This window comes from Centruroides sculpturatus, unplaced genomic scaffold (genome assembly GCF_000671375.1).
Source record: "Centruroides sculpturatus isolate CEXI.00-Female unplaced genomic scaffold, Cexi_2.0 scaffold1719, whole genome shotgun sequence".
Classification (NCBI taxonomy): Eukaryota; Metazoa; Arthropoda; class Arachnida; order Scorpiones; family Buthidae; genus Centruroides; species Centruroides sculpturatus.
In genome coordinates this window covers 70,449-85,512 of record NW_019386227.1, presented here as the reverse complement: position 1 = coordinate 85,512, position 15,064 = coordinate 70,449, and positions in this window count along the sequence as shown.

Genomic DNA, 15,064 nt, shown 5'->3' with positions numbered 1-15,064 from the left:
TATGTAAATTAGGTACCGTAAGTCTAATACAGTACTGTAATTTTATACATTTCTTGTGAAAGAAACATTTCTTATTCAACGGCGATTAAAATTATTTATATTAATGATGTCTCCGAAGTTCAAGGAACTATTCGCAGAAAAATAAGTTATTAGAAATTGTCCGCTGTTTGCTGAGCTGTTCCGCGACGAAAACAATGTTGAGCAATGGCGATGTCGAATGGTGACACTTGGTAAGTAATCCTACAATTTTTTATTTATAGCATAGTTTATACGGATTATTTCCAAAAAAAATATACATATTTTGGAAATGTTGAGTCGGATTAGTCTAGAATTGATTAATTTTATGGAAGAAAATCTTTCAAACAGCCGTAGTCCATAAACTTGACACGTGTCGGGTTGTGATTGGAAGGATTCGTAAGAAATCGGATTCTTAAAGAATGGAACGTATCTATATCTTATAGGGGGGTCAACTGTATATATACACTTCCTTGAAAATCATAAGAAAGAGGTACAGATTTAAATTGCTAGAATGATGTTGATGGTTTGGACTTTTAGATGAGAAAGAATTTCACTGTGTCCAGAATCATTTGCACAAACCACAATAGGTCTTCCTTTAAGTCATCATCTTGGTAAGCATTCTCCAGCAAATGCCACTTTTCTCAGCATTATAAATTTGCTCCATTAAATTCAATTTTTTGTTGTTATTTTTAATTTCTCTCAAAAGGCAGCAGCATCATCATTTGATAGTTTCTCACCAGATTACATCACATTTTTATATTTGAAATCTGATTATATAGGGACCTTGAATAAGTTCTCTCTGTTTTCCAACAGATGGCATTACCAGAACCACGTGTGTATATTTTTAGATGGTGATTTTTAGATGGTAGATAAGCAACCTTGAAATTCAGTATATGTCATTTCGCCAAAGTGTAAACAACTTATTTTTTCATTGTGTTAAACATGTCAAGTTTCATGCAAAAAAAAAAAAAGTACAGTTGACCCCCCTATAACACGGGTTCATATAATACGGATTTGTATATTGTGGCGAAAAAATTGCGACCATATTCGTATAAAGACGCTAAAAAAGACTTGTAAAATGAGGTAAAACGTCATCACCGACTCGTGTCGCGACAGGATTGGTCGAATCTGGACCAATAATGGATGAGCAGCCGAATTACTTACACGCTACAGAGAGTTTAGGCGGGTAAGTTTAGTTTACTATCGTCTGTACAGTATATAAATTAGGTACTGTAAGTCTAATACAGTACTGTAATTTTATACATTTCTTGTGAAAAAAAAACATTTCTTATTCAACGGCCATAAAAATTATTTCTATAAATGATGTCTCCAAAGTTCAGCGAATTTTTCGAAGAAAAATAACTTATCAGAAAACGCACCCGCCGTTCAGTGCGCTGCTCCGCGACGAAAACAAGCTTAAGCAATGGCATCGTCAAACGGTGCACACTTGGTAAGTAATCCTACAATTTTTTGTTTATAGCATAGTTTATACGGATTATTCCCAAAAAATTATACGTGTTTTGGAAATGTTGAGTCAAATTAGTCTAGAATCAATTAATTTTATGGAAGAAAACCTTTCAAACAGCTGTAGTCCGTAAACTGCACACATGCCGGGCTGTGATTGGCTCATGTATTTAAGGATTCCTACAACGTGAAATTCTTATAAAGTGGAACGTATCTACTGCCTTATGGGGGGGGTCAACTGTATTTGCGGGGAATTTTATTGCACTATTTTATTCAAAAAAAATCTGCAGCTGAAGCACACAGAATTCTTGTTGAGACTTATGGAGACCATGCTCCGTCAGAAACAACATGCAGAGATTAGTTTAGACGCTTTAAAAATAATGATTTTGATGTTGAAAGATAAAGAACGATCTGACGCACCAAAAAAGTTTGAAGACAAGGAATTGGAGGCGTTACTTCATGGAGACTCATGTCAGATGCTAGTTGAACTTGCAGAATCATTAGGAGTTGATCACACAATAGTTTCAAAACATTTAAAAGGATTAGGAATGATTCAAAAGCAAGGACATTGGGTGCCATATGAGTTGAAGCCAAGAGACATCGAACAGAGTCTTTTCACGTGTGAACAGTTGCTTCAACGGCAGAAAAGGAAAGATTTTCTGCATCGTATCGTGATGGGCGATGAAAAATGGATACACTATGATAACCCTAAGCGTAGAAAATCGTGGGGTAAGCTTGGCCATGCATCAACATCGTCAGCAAAGCCATGGTTCGAAGCTTCTGCTCTGCATTTGTTGGGATCAGCTAGGTGTAGTTTATTATGAGCTGCTCAAACCAAACGAAACCATCACAGGAGATTGCTATCAACTACAATTGATGCATTTAAGCCAAGCATTGAAGGAAAAACGGCCGCTATACGAGCAGAGAGACAACAAAGTGATTTTGCAACATGGCAATACTCAGCCACATGTTGCACAACCGGTGAAAACGTACTTGGAAAAGCTTAAATGGAAAGTCCTACCCCACCCGCCATATTCACCAGACATTGCCCCTTTCGATTATCACTTGTTCTGATCAATGGCACATGGCCTGGCTGAGCATCACTTCCATTCTTATGAAGATGCCAAAAAATGGGTTGATTCTTGAATAGCCTCAAAAGATGTGTTGGTTTTCCGACGTGGAATTCAAATGCTGCCAGAACGATGGGAGAAAGTAGTGGCTAGTGATGGACAACACTTTCAGTGACGTGTTTATTACGACTTTTTTAAAATTAAGTGTTAATTTTCACAAAAAGACAGCGAGAACTTATTCAAGGTTTTAGCCAGGTTTTATAAGTGTTTTAGCCAGCCTCCACTTGTATTGAAATTGGTTTTTATAATTTTTTCATAAAACAATGTTACCTTCACTGATAATATTGGTCTACTAATTGGAAAACTTTTGCTATATTCTTGCACAAACCAGGGGTACAATGCTTCTACTTGTGCATTTCAATTTTCTTGGTTCTTCCTTTTCCTTTTGACCACGTGTTGCATTGTCTTATTCCAAGAACCAACCAACATACAACCTATTCAGTTCCTTCTCTTTTTGGTCAAAAATAACACTCATATTTCTTCAGCCACCTTATTCTCCAGATTTACCCACAAGGGATTTTTTTTTCACTTTTATAAAATTAAAGATGACTTAAAACAGTTGCTATGAAAAAGATAAACAACAATAATTGTTTAAAGTTTTGAGAAGCCTGCAAAAGAAATGATTTTTCTGCAAGTTTTCAGAACTAAAAAAGAAGAAGGTATTGTTTAGATGCAGAAAGATCCTATATTTCATAAACTATTAAAATAATTCTTTTGTCATTTATAATTAATAAAATTTGTGCACAGTCTAGGAACTTTTTGATCATGCTGTTTATATTTTTCTTTTACATCAAACTTGGTGATAATAGCAAAAATTCTTTAATATTGAATATTTCTATTTCAGTTGCTATTGACAAAAACTATCCATTTCCTTTGGCTTTTGTATCATTCCACACTGCAACTTTTTTCTATTGAAAAAAAAAAAACACTTCAAAAATAAATAATAATAAACACAAATTATAGTTTTTGCTTCCTATTGGTCTTCGTGACAAGAGAATTATGTGAGAACCAAGGGGGCAGAGTGACCTCACTTACCGGTGACTCTGTCAGAGGATGGCTTTAGGAGGGCTAAAAATGTGAGTGGGGAGGTCAATGAGTACGTCAACAGGTTCCGAATAAGTACACATGTTGATCAAATTTAATAAACAACTATAATATTATACACATTGAAGGCAAAAGCAAAAACGGAACAAATCGAAATAATCGGAAATTCTATTCTAGCTCGCGACAATAATTTGTCTTCCCAATGGAACGTCTACATTCTATTCTTGAAGTTAAACTAATAGACGAGAGAAACCTCTCTAAGAGGGACATCTCAGAGAGAGTGAGCCAAAATTTCTTAAAAATACCTCTAAGTCTGGTATATGACGTTAGGACTATTGTAGACCTAGGAGGTGGTTATCTTGGGATAGAGCTGGCAGGTATGGCGAGGTGGTGACGAACAGAATGATGGTATGGGTCTGGTGTCCCAGGAAAGGGCCGCTGTAGATGTCCCGTAATGCTATCAGCTGTGGATGTCCGCCCAGAGGACTGTGTTCAAGCCCTTTTTATACAAGTCCTGGAGGGGCTGACTAATACAAAATCTGATGCAACCTCATCTAAGGTTGATTAGCATCTGGGAAGTGTTTGTGTTACTTGTCAAAACTTGAAACCTTTCTATAGATTTATTACTTCTTCTATCCGGTATTGTCACTTCTTCCATCTCATAAATTTAATTCCGTTAGTTTGACAACTGTTATCAATGGCTGGAGGTGACTAAGGTCAGAGTTAGTCTTGCACCTTAGTAATGATTGTTCCTTATATGGACAGTGTTTTCATTTGTAACATCGTACGACATAGGAAGTGTGTGGGTTGTGTTTTTCCTTTCTCATTAGAAAAGTTAAAAGGTCACTTCTCGAAGTGACATAAAAATTGAAGGAAAAAGAGGAAACAACGAGGAGAAAACAATTATCGCAGCTTGATAATTCATGAAAGAGTGCAACTTCTCACACTATCCCCCACTTATCTAAAAATCACACCAGTCTAGTGTGATTTTTCTTGGTTCTTCGATCCTCGAGATACAGGTAGACTGTAACTAACCTTTAGTGTTCTATACAAGTCCTGTTCTTTTGTTGTTGGATTTTCTCTGGGGAGCAAATCTGTTGGTCATCGCCTGGTCAAAACTAATGGAAATTGCTTGACAATTCGCCATAAAGGGAAACTCCAGGCCAGTAACTCCATCGCATCCCTGCTTGTTTTTCCCACAGGGAGTACCCGAAGATATACGTAGGATTGTATACTCTCTCTCTCCCAACTATAGTTCACAAAGAAAGGAAAGGTTACAATTACATTGCCTCCTGATTGGAGAACAGGCATACTGTATTGTATTATATTTTCAGAATGATATCTAAATAATAGTGTATCCATAAAATTGAGATCCAAATAAAGATTCTATTGTATCTTTATGATATGTTTATATTTGGCTATTATTTTAGGCTATAGTTATATGTATACAGTATTTGCATTTTTCATGAACTATAGAGGGTGCTGCATTTTTATAAAATGGCTACTTTATCTGGGTCGCTTGTAACTAGTAATGTAAAATAAATCATATACTACTGTCCAATATAATGATGATAAAAAGCTACAAGCTGCAAATAAGAAATTTTAAAAGAGAGCTAGTGGAACACTTCATTACATGGTATTGAAACAAATGAGAGAGATCATTCTATACAAATTCATGTGCCCTTTGTGTTAAAAAACATCAGCTTTAACATCTGTCCCATCAGGACAAGATTTACAAGTAACCTATGTAAGCTGTTGTTTAGGGCCTCGAGTCAAGGGGCCTCAAACATTTCTACAGAAAAGAAGATGAAGTCAAATTTTGTAATAAAAGTCTTTTTACAAAATAACAAAACATACTACACAAAATAAAAAGTAATGTATTTCATTTTTTTTTAAAGAATTAACATAAAATTTTTTTTAAAAAATTGATAAAATCAATTAAATAAAGGGATTTTTAATGGAATGGATATAAAAATTTTAATTCAGTTATAAAATATAAGACTAGTGAAACCTCATGCCTTTCTTCCAATATCCACATTAAATCAGAGACAGTCTGATCTAATTCTTTTCTTTTTATAATTGACTTCTAAAATTGTGAAGAGTTGGTAAGGAACCTTAAAGAGTTCAGCTTAGGGCCTTGAAATGCTTAGATCCAGCCTTGTGTCCCATACAAAATTACTGGCATTTTAAACTTTAAGAAAAAAAAATCCTTTAAAATTGACAGCATAACTTGTTCAATCGGGAAACTTTTTGCCAATTCTTAACAGTCTAAAACATAAGACTAGTAAAACCTTCCTAGTCTAATCCACTCTTTCAGAATTCAGAGAAGCTTATAAATACAACTGACCGATTTTGGAATAATCATCTGTTTTTCATGTGGGAATAGACAAAACCTTATATTGACTTCCATATGGCTTTGAAATTGCAAATTTGGAAGCAACAGAAGCTTTGCTTTTTCTATTGCTATTCATCTTTACAATACACAAGAATGATTCAAATGACCCAGATAAAATAGTTTTACTTTTAAACACCAGAGAGTGAGCATCCAGTGAAAAATGCAAATACAGTGAATGATCGGTTAATGAACATAATTCATTCCAAGACTTTTTTAATGAACAATTCAAATAGCGAACAGATTATCAATTTACCATAGGTTTTTATGGGAATTTGATTAATTCATTCTGGAGACCCCCAAAAATAAAAAATATAAATAAACATAGTAATAAAGTATATATGTAATAAAAAAATACACGTATACACACAGTCTTGCATTTTTATTAGTCATGTTTTTTCCATTTGTGGGGGTTAAAGAATCTGTCCAATGTCAATTGCTTTTCTCTCTTCAAGATTTTTTAGAAGTAATTAATAGCATTGTAATTGTAGAGATCCCTAAGCCTATTAACCTCAACCTGGTTTGGATGCCATTCTAAGACCGTTGTTTTGACATCATCCCACTTCTTCAAAAAAATGTTTAATATATCAACATTATTTCAACATTAATCAACAATAATTCTCTTTTTTTCAGAAAAAAACATATCTTGCTGAGTTTCTTGGTGTTCTCCATTCAAGAGTTCTTGGCATTCTTCTGTCGTCAGATCTGTTTCAGGTTCCATTACAAGCTCTTCAATGTTCTTTATTTTTCAGATGTGATTTTTGTTACTCCTTAAGCTGCTTGATTCTTCTTGAAAATACAGTATCTTTCTTAGATAAGATTGAATTGCTGCCTACTGTTCAAGCCATGTTGCCCAGCAACAACAGACATCAGATATATACCCACTCTCTACCTTTGCTATTATACTCTCACCTTTTGAAAATAAAAACAGATACAAAACTTAACGAATGCCTGCCTGACAGTCTCGCGAATACTATAAAAAAATTGTTTTTGTCAAAAAAATAAAAGGCTGGAATTACAAGTGAGAGTTTCAAAGTTTGGGGGAATACTATCCAATCAGTATATACTGGTTTGAGCATTGATGTCGATGTCTCCCACACTCCAAAAAGTTTTGAATTGTTGTCTGAAGATAAGGGAAGACCAATCGGTATTCATTATTTTATGTCACTTCTTGTGTTTGTTCTGTGAGGTGTTCATTATCTGAACATAAAAATCTTTCGCGAAAGTGTTCGTTATCCGATCTGTTCGTTAACTGATCACCCACTGTATTAAAAAAAATTAGTATCATCTTTCTCAAAAGAAATTGAATAGATTAAATTTTTTCCTTATGATTTATTTTGCCAAATTTATTACTTGGCAAAATAGTAATAACTACATAGTTTATTTTTTATTTACAAATATTTATATCTTATTTTNTGGTTAGTTTTTTTCTAGTTTGAATGACATTAGGTTGACGAATAAGCGTCTTTTCAGAAAAGATTGATTCAAATTCGACTATACCAATCCTAATCTAGAATGTAAACAAATGCTAAAAAATAGTTATTTTAATGGTTTTTCAGTGCTATTTTCACTTACTTTTGTTATTTGACGCTATTTAAATGAATAAGCAAGTTTTCCGAAACATAAAATTGAAGATTTCCCGCCAAAATAGAAACTTCCTGATAACATCGGAAATGACATTCTAACATCATTTTATTCTATTTGATTCTTCAAAAAATCTTTATAATACTATGTATTAGACTTAAAATATTCGATATCTAAGCCAGAAAGTGTTAGCTAGAAATAGACTTATGTATAGAACAACCCCCCCCCCATTTCTCACCTCAGGGAAAGTCATAAAACAGTTGGGTGCTAATGACTGTGAAAGGGAAAAAGTTCTACACTTAGAAACTTCGAAAGAAGAGATTTGGCCTGTAAGTCCGCGGGCCGCATAAACATTGATAGGGGGCCGTATGTGGCCCGCGGGCCGCAGGTTGTGCACCCCTGCTATAAACTACACTACAAAACACCGGAATGTGTTAAATACTGCACTCTTAGTACATATTCTGTTTCACACCTGAAGAAGAACTCACAGCAGTTTGAAAATGTTTGTGGTGATCTTTATCTTTCGTTTTTTTATATCATACCGATTATAAGTTCTAAGAGTGCAATGTTTCCTATTTAAACTGAAAACATTAAATAGGAAACATGTTTTTAGAAGCTTATCACTGGTTTTATCAAACTAACATCCATAAGACATCTTTCAAGACTGATAGACTGAGTGGATGCAATACCTATAGTTCCATTCTGCAGAAGTCTATACTACACTTTATAGCAACAAAGTCTGATGTACTAGATCAGTGGTTCCCAAAGTTTGGGCAGTAAGTAAATCTATGGGTTGAAAAAAGAAGCAAGTGGGTGGCAGAGGGTGCTGAACAGTGACCATAGACAAAGATTGAAGTCACTGACTTTTCCCTTTCCTCTGTTTAAAATGAGTAAGAAACATTGCATTTAATGATTTCTAGATGTTGAGAACAGGTTACTGGTCATAAAGGAAGAAGGCTGTCTTTCGACTTAGCCTGAAGGAAGGTGACTGAATGAAGGTGGGGTGGGAGGGAGAATAGGATGGGTATAGAAGAGAGGATGGGATAGCATAGGTTGGAAGTAAAGGTTGGGGTAGGTATGGATCCCAATGCCAACATACATCGCGAATAATATAAAGTCAGTAGTACAACAGAATACAGAGACCAATCCAGAAGCAGAGTGTTACAACAAGAACCAGATGCTAATATATACACCATCCTGTGGTTAATACAACAAATAGCTTATAATTAATACAATTGAGATTAAACAAGTCTTGCCGGAGGAGTAAAGTGGTAGTGATGATACTACAACACTAGGGGTAAGAGATGACAGCAGTTCCATAGCTGGTTAACATTGCAGATACACTTGCAGAGGGTGACAATGTATTATACAATACATGTCCAATTAACTAAGTTGCAATCACGCTTGCAGAGGATGATCGGTAGCAACCTTCATGGTGGTGGCAGAAGGACGGGAAACCGCCCAAAAGAAGTCCAGGGCTCAGGTTGCTGAGTTGACGGCAAAGATGCCGCAGTCCTTCGCGAATTTGTCGAGTAGGCTGTATGCCTCCTTGGTTGCACAGAAGAATTCCCATGGCGGAGGCCAGATTGTACCGTTGGTTATACAGTAGTTTATGAGTGCATTCCTTGGTGTGTTGTGATTCGGGCAGTCGGTTAGAATGTGCCTGATGTCACCTGTAGTGGACCCGTCGCAGTCGCAGTGATCGTCGTTCCTCTTTTTAATGCGGTATAAATAGCTAGGGATGTTCCCGTGGCCAGTAAGCACCTGGTTAACGTGGTAAGAGGGAGAGAGGTAGTTCATACCCTGACGGGTTTTGATGGATGGGAGGAAGTTGAACGTTGTTCTTCCAGTGGAGGAATTGGTCCATTCGTCCTGCCATTCCTTTATGATAATGGAGTTTAGTTGCTTATGGATGTAATTTAGGGGGAGCCTGCTGAATGATATGTTTATGTTACTTTTAGCTGCTCTCTTTGCGAGGGCGTCGGCTCTTTCGTTACCTTGAATCCCGGCATGGCCAGGGATCCAACCAAAGCTGACCAGCCTCATTTTACTGAGGTGCCTCGCCATCTGCTGGATGTTTGCCCCAGTTTCGGTCTGATGCTTTCTGTCATTGACGCTTCGAAGAGCGTACCTGCTATCGGTTATGAATTTGATAGATCCTTTCATGCGTTTAATGTTCTTGATGATGTAGTTGAGGGCTCTATCCAGACCCCAGAACTCTGCCTGGTTATTAGTACAGAGCTCACCTAGCTTGTAATATTCCTCGTGTACAACCACTTTATCGTGGTTGTGATAGATAACCAGAGCTGCCCCTGTGTCCTCTCCATTGCTGGCTCTGTCGGTGTAAATGTGCCAGTCGTAAGCCGGGTGATTCGTGTTGTCTCTCAATTCTATTTTGATACTGCTGTGTTCTGCTGGGTGGTGGAGGGTGTCCCATCTATTAGTGCTCCTGTCAATCTTGTGTTTGACAATTTGAGCTTTCATCTCAGGGTCCTCCAGGCGGTTCTCGTCACTCACATTGATGTCATAGCTATGGTCTGTCTCGTTGTTTATTGGAGCCTTGTTGAGAAGGTTCCAAAGACTGACAACACTCCTAATTTTTATGTGTATCGGAACCATGTTTGCAATGGTCAGTAGAGCGTTCGTGGGCGCCGTGCGGTAAGCACGACAGACCCGAATGGCGAATGAACGCTGGACAGATAGTAATCTCCTCTTGTTGCAGACAATGTCAGCTCTATTGCCCCATACCTGTGCGGCATACAGCAGCATCGGCTCAATTGCCCCCTTGTAGATGAGCCTGCTATGCTTTGTGCTGATCCCCCAAGTGTTCCTCGCTATGTGGTAAATCTTGTTAGCCTTTTGGCTAACTTTCTTACACAGCTCCTCAATGTGGCTATTGAAACTTAGGGTGGGGTCAAGGAGAAACCCCAGATATTTGAGATGAGATGTAATTTTTATCTTGTAGCTATTGATATAAAGACAGGGGGGGCGTTGGAGCTGTTTGCGGTTTGATTTTTTTGTACAAACCAGAGCCTCACATTTTTGGTAATTAATTGGCAGGTTGTTGTCTTCGCTCCATTTGTGCACAAGTTTCAGCATTTCGTTTCCGTTACTCTGCAGGATGTTACTGTTCCGATGTCTGACCATCAGAATCGTGTCGTCCGCAAAGCCCTGGATCTTAGTGTCTTCCGTGTCGGGTATGGTGTTGAGAAGATTATTGTATACCAGATTCCACAACCCGGGTCCACTGCGAGACCCTTGCGGGCAGCCCCTGTTCACCTTTATTGTGGTGTTGATCTTATTGTGGCTGAAGCTGGCCTCTCTGTCGGACAGGTAATTTTCAGTGAGGTGGTAGATGTTCTTTGGGCATCCCGCCCTCCTGAGGCACTGCAGGATGGAAGGCCACCAGAGGTGGTCAAAAGCCTTCCTGTAATCCACACTAATCAGGAGGGTATGCATGTCCTTACTCCAGCCTTCTTTGATGAAGCTTTTGACCTTGTTGATTGCTGCAATCGTTGATCTTCCTGGCCGGAAGCCGAATTGCTTATCATTCATCAGGCCTTTCCGGGTTAGGTGCCAGTTGACCCTGCCAATCAGCAGGCCGTCCAGCACCTTCCCCAGGACCGGTAGAAGGCATATGGGTCTATAATCCCGCTCCTCTTTGGGGCTATCAGTCTTGGGGATGAATTTGATACTGGCTATCTTCCAAGTCCTTGGGAAGTAGCCTTGAAGGAGACAGCTGTTGTATATCAGGACAAAGGCAATTGGTACTGCTTCGAATGCCTTTTTTATCGTTTCGGCAGTTATTTTGTCATGCCCGGGGCTTTCTTATTGGCTAAAGTATTTATTGCTTTCTTTACCTCCTCAAATGAGAAACATTTATCGTCCTCGCTTTTGTAGTCTTTGCCGACCTCCGTCCTGATTCCCTGATGATGGACTTTGTCCTTTGTGCTGTCGTCTCTCGGGAAATGGAATTCCTGTAGCTTTTTTATATTGCTCTCAATACTATAACTATTGTTGTTGTTGTATTGTACAATGCATTGGAGGCTTTGCTTCAGGCATTAAAATTAGTTTAATTGGTCCTATATATACAGTCGACCCCCCTATAATTACGGTCCCTATAATTACGATTCCTATAAAACTACGAAAAAATTGTGACCAGTATCCGTAAAAAATAGTAAAAATTCCCTATAATTACCTCAAACGTCATCGGGCAGCCGAACTACTTTCCCGCCGTCCGTAGCGCCACGCTACGGAGAGATTTCTATCGTCTGGACAGTATTATATAAATTAGGAACTGTACATATAATTATATATTAATTATATATAAATTAGGTACTGTATATATAATTATATATTAACTTAATTTATTGTAACTTTATTATAATTATATATATGCTTTCTGCCGCCTGGCAACACGCTACGGAGATTTTAGGCTAGTAAGTTGAGTTTATTATCGTCTGCACAGTATGTAAATTAGGTACCGTAAGTCTAATACAGCACTAATTTTATACATTTCTTGTGAAAGAAACACTTCTTATTCAACGTCCATAAAAATTATTTATATTAATGATGTCTCCAAAGGTCAAGTTATTTTTCCGCCAAAAATTCGTTATCAGAAATTGCGGCCGTCGTTTCGCGTGCTGTTCCGCGATGAAAACCAGCTTTAAGCAACGGCGTAGTCGAACGGTGTAAGTAATCCTACAATTTTTTGTTTATAGCATAGTTTATACAGATTATTCCCAAAAAATTATACGTATTTTGGAAATGTTGAGTGGAATTAGTCTAGAATCGGTTAATTTTATAGAAGAAAACCTTTCGAACAGCCTTAGTCCGTAAAGTTCACACCTATCGGGCTGCGATTGGCTCATGTATTTAGTCATTCCTACAACGTAATTTTCGGTTAGCGTGGAACGTATCTAAGCGTTATAGGGGGGTCTACTGTAATAAATTGGTCCATAAATTAGTTTCTCCCACTCTAGCTCCAACAGGAATAGTTAATTTCCTATTGACAGTTAACTAAACTGAAGTATACAGTAGAATTTTAAAATAAGAGATTTGGAAAAAAAATCAATCATCTTGAACCGAAGATGCAATCAGCCCCAAGAACTTAAACTAGTGAATAATAAGCTGAAACAATCCTATTAATTACATTTTGCAGTTTTCTCATCCTCTTTTAGTTTGTTGCAGTTAGATTCTGATCTGGATTTTATTTTTTTCATCATTTTTTATTGAGTTTTTTAAGACTAAATTATGTTATTGAAGCTATAATAGTCACGAACAACTCAAAACCAATAGAAGGGCAGTAAAAAATTAATTAGTCAAATTGCTCAAAAAAACAATTAATATCCAAAGTAAAACATCTGAGATGTAAAAAAATATAAGGACCTTGAATAAGTTCTCGCTGTTTTCCAACAGATGGCGTTACCAGAACCACGTGTGTTTATTTTTAGATGGTGACGCATCTGTAAGGAAGTACAATAAGCGACCTTGAAATTCAGTATATGTCATTTCACCGAAGTGTAAACAACTTATTTTTTCATTGTGTTAAACATGTCTAGTTTCGTGCCAAAAAAAGAGTATTTGCGGGGAATTTTATTGCACTATTTTATTCAAAAAAAATCTGCAGCTGAAGCACACAGAATTCTTGTTGAGACTTACGGCGACCATGCTCTGTCGGAAACAACATGCAGAGATTGGTTTAGACGCTTCAAAAATAATGATTTTGATGTTGAAGATAAAGAACGATCTGGTGCACCAAAAAAGTTTGAAGACAAGGAATTAGAGGCATTACTTCATGAAGACTCATGTCAGACGCTAGCTGAACTTGCAGAATCATTAGGAGTTGATCACACAACAGTTTCGAAACGTTTAAAAGGATTAGGAATGATTCAAAAGCAAGGACATTGGGTGCCGTACGAGTTGAAGCCGAGAGATGTCGAACGGCGTCTTTTCACATGTGAACAGCTGCTTCAACGGCAGAAAAGGAAAGGTTTTCTGCATCGTATCGTGACGGGTGACGAAAAATGGATACACTACGATAACCCTAAGCGTAGAAAATCGTGGGGTAAGCCCGGTCATGCATCAACATCGTCAGCAAGGCCGAATATCCATGGTTCGAAGCTTCTGCTCTGCATTTGGTGGGATCAGCTAGGTGTAGTTTATTACGAGCTGCTCAAACCAAACGAAACTATCACGGGAGATCGCTATCGACTACAATTGATGCGTTTGAGCCAAGCATTGAAGGAAAAACGGCCGCTATATGAGCAGAGACACGACAAAGTGATTTTGCAACATGACAATGCTCGGCCACATGTTGCACAACCGGTGAAAACGTACTTGGAAAAGCTTAAATGGAAAGTCCTACCCCACCCGCCATATTCACCAGACATTGCCCCTTTCGATTATCACTTGTTCTGATCAATGGCACATGGCCTGGCTGAGCATCACTTCCATTCTTATGAAGATGCCAAAAAATGGGTTGATTCTTGAATAGCCTCAAAAGATGTGTTGGTTTTCCGACGTGGAATTCAAATGCTGCCAGAACGATGGGAGAAAGTAGTGGCTAGTGATGGACAACACTTTCAGTGACGTGTTTATTACGACTTTTTTAAAATTAAGTGTTAATTTTCACAAAAAGACAGCGAGAACTTATTCAAGGTTTTAGCCAGGTTTTATAAGTGTTTTAGCCAGCCTCCACTTGTATTGAAATTGGTTTTTATAATTTTTTCATAAAACAATGTTACCTTCACTGATAATATTGGTCTACTAATTGGAAAACTTTTGCTATATTCTTGCACAAACCAGGGGTACAATGCTTCTACTTGTGCATTTCAATTTTCTTGGTTCTTCCTTTTCCTTTTGACCACGTGTTGCATTGTCTTATTCCAAGAACCAACCAACATACAACCTATTCAGTTCCTTCTCTTTTTGGTCAAAAATAACACTCATATTTCTTCAGCCACCTTATTCTCCAGATTTACCCACAAGGGATTTTTTTTTCACTTTTATAAAATTAAAGATGACTTAAAACAGTTGCTATGAAAAAGATAAACAACAATAATTGTTTAAAGTTTTGAGAAGCCTGCAAAAGAAATGATTTTTCTGCAAGTTTTCAGAACTAAAAAAGAAGAAGGTATTGTTTAGATGCAGAAAGATCCTATATTTCATAAACTATTAAAATAATTCTTTTGTCATTTATAATTAATAAAATTTGTGCACAGTCTAGGAACTTTTTGATCATGCTGTTTATATTTTTCTTTTACATCAAACTTGGTGATAATAGCAAAAATTCTTTAATATTGAATATTTCTATTTCAGTTGCTATTGACAAAAACTATCCATTTCCTTTGGCTTTTGTATCATTCCACACTGCAACTTTTTTCTATTGAAAAAAAAAAACACTTCAAAAATAAATAATAATAAACACAAA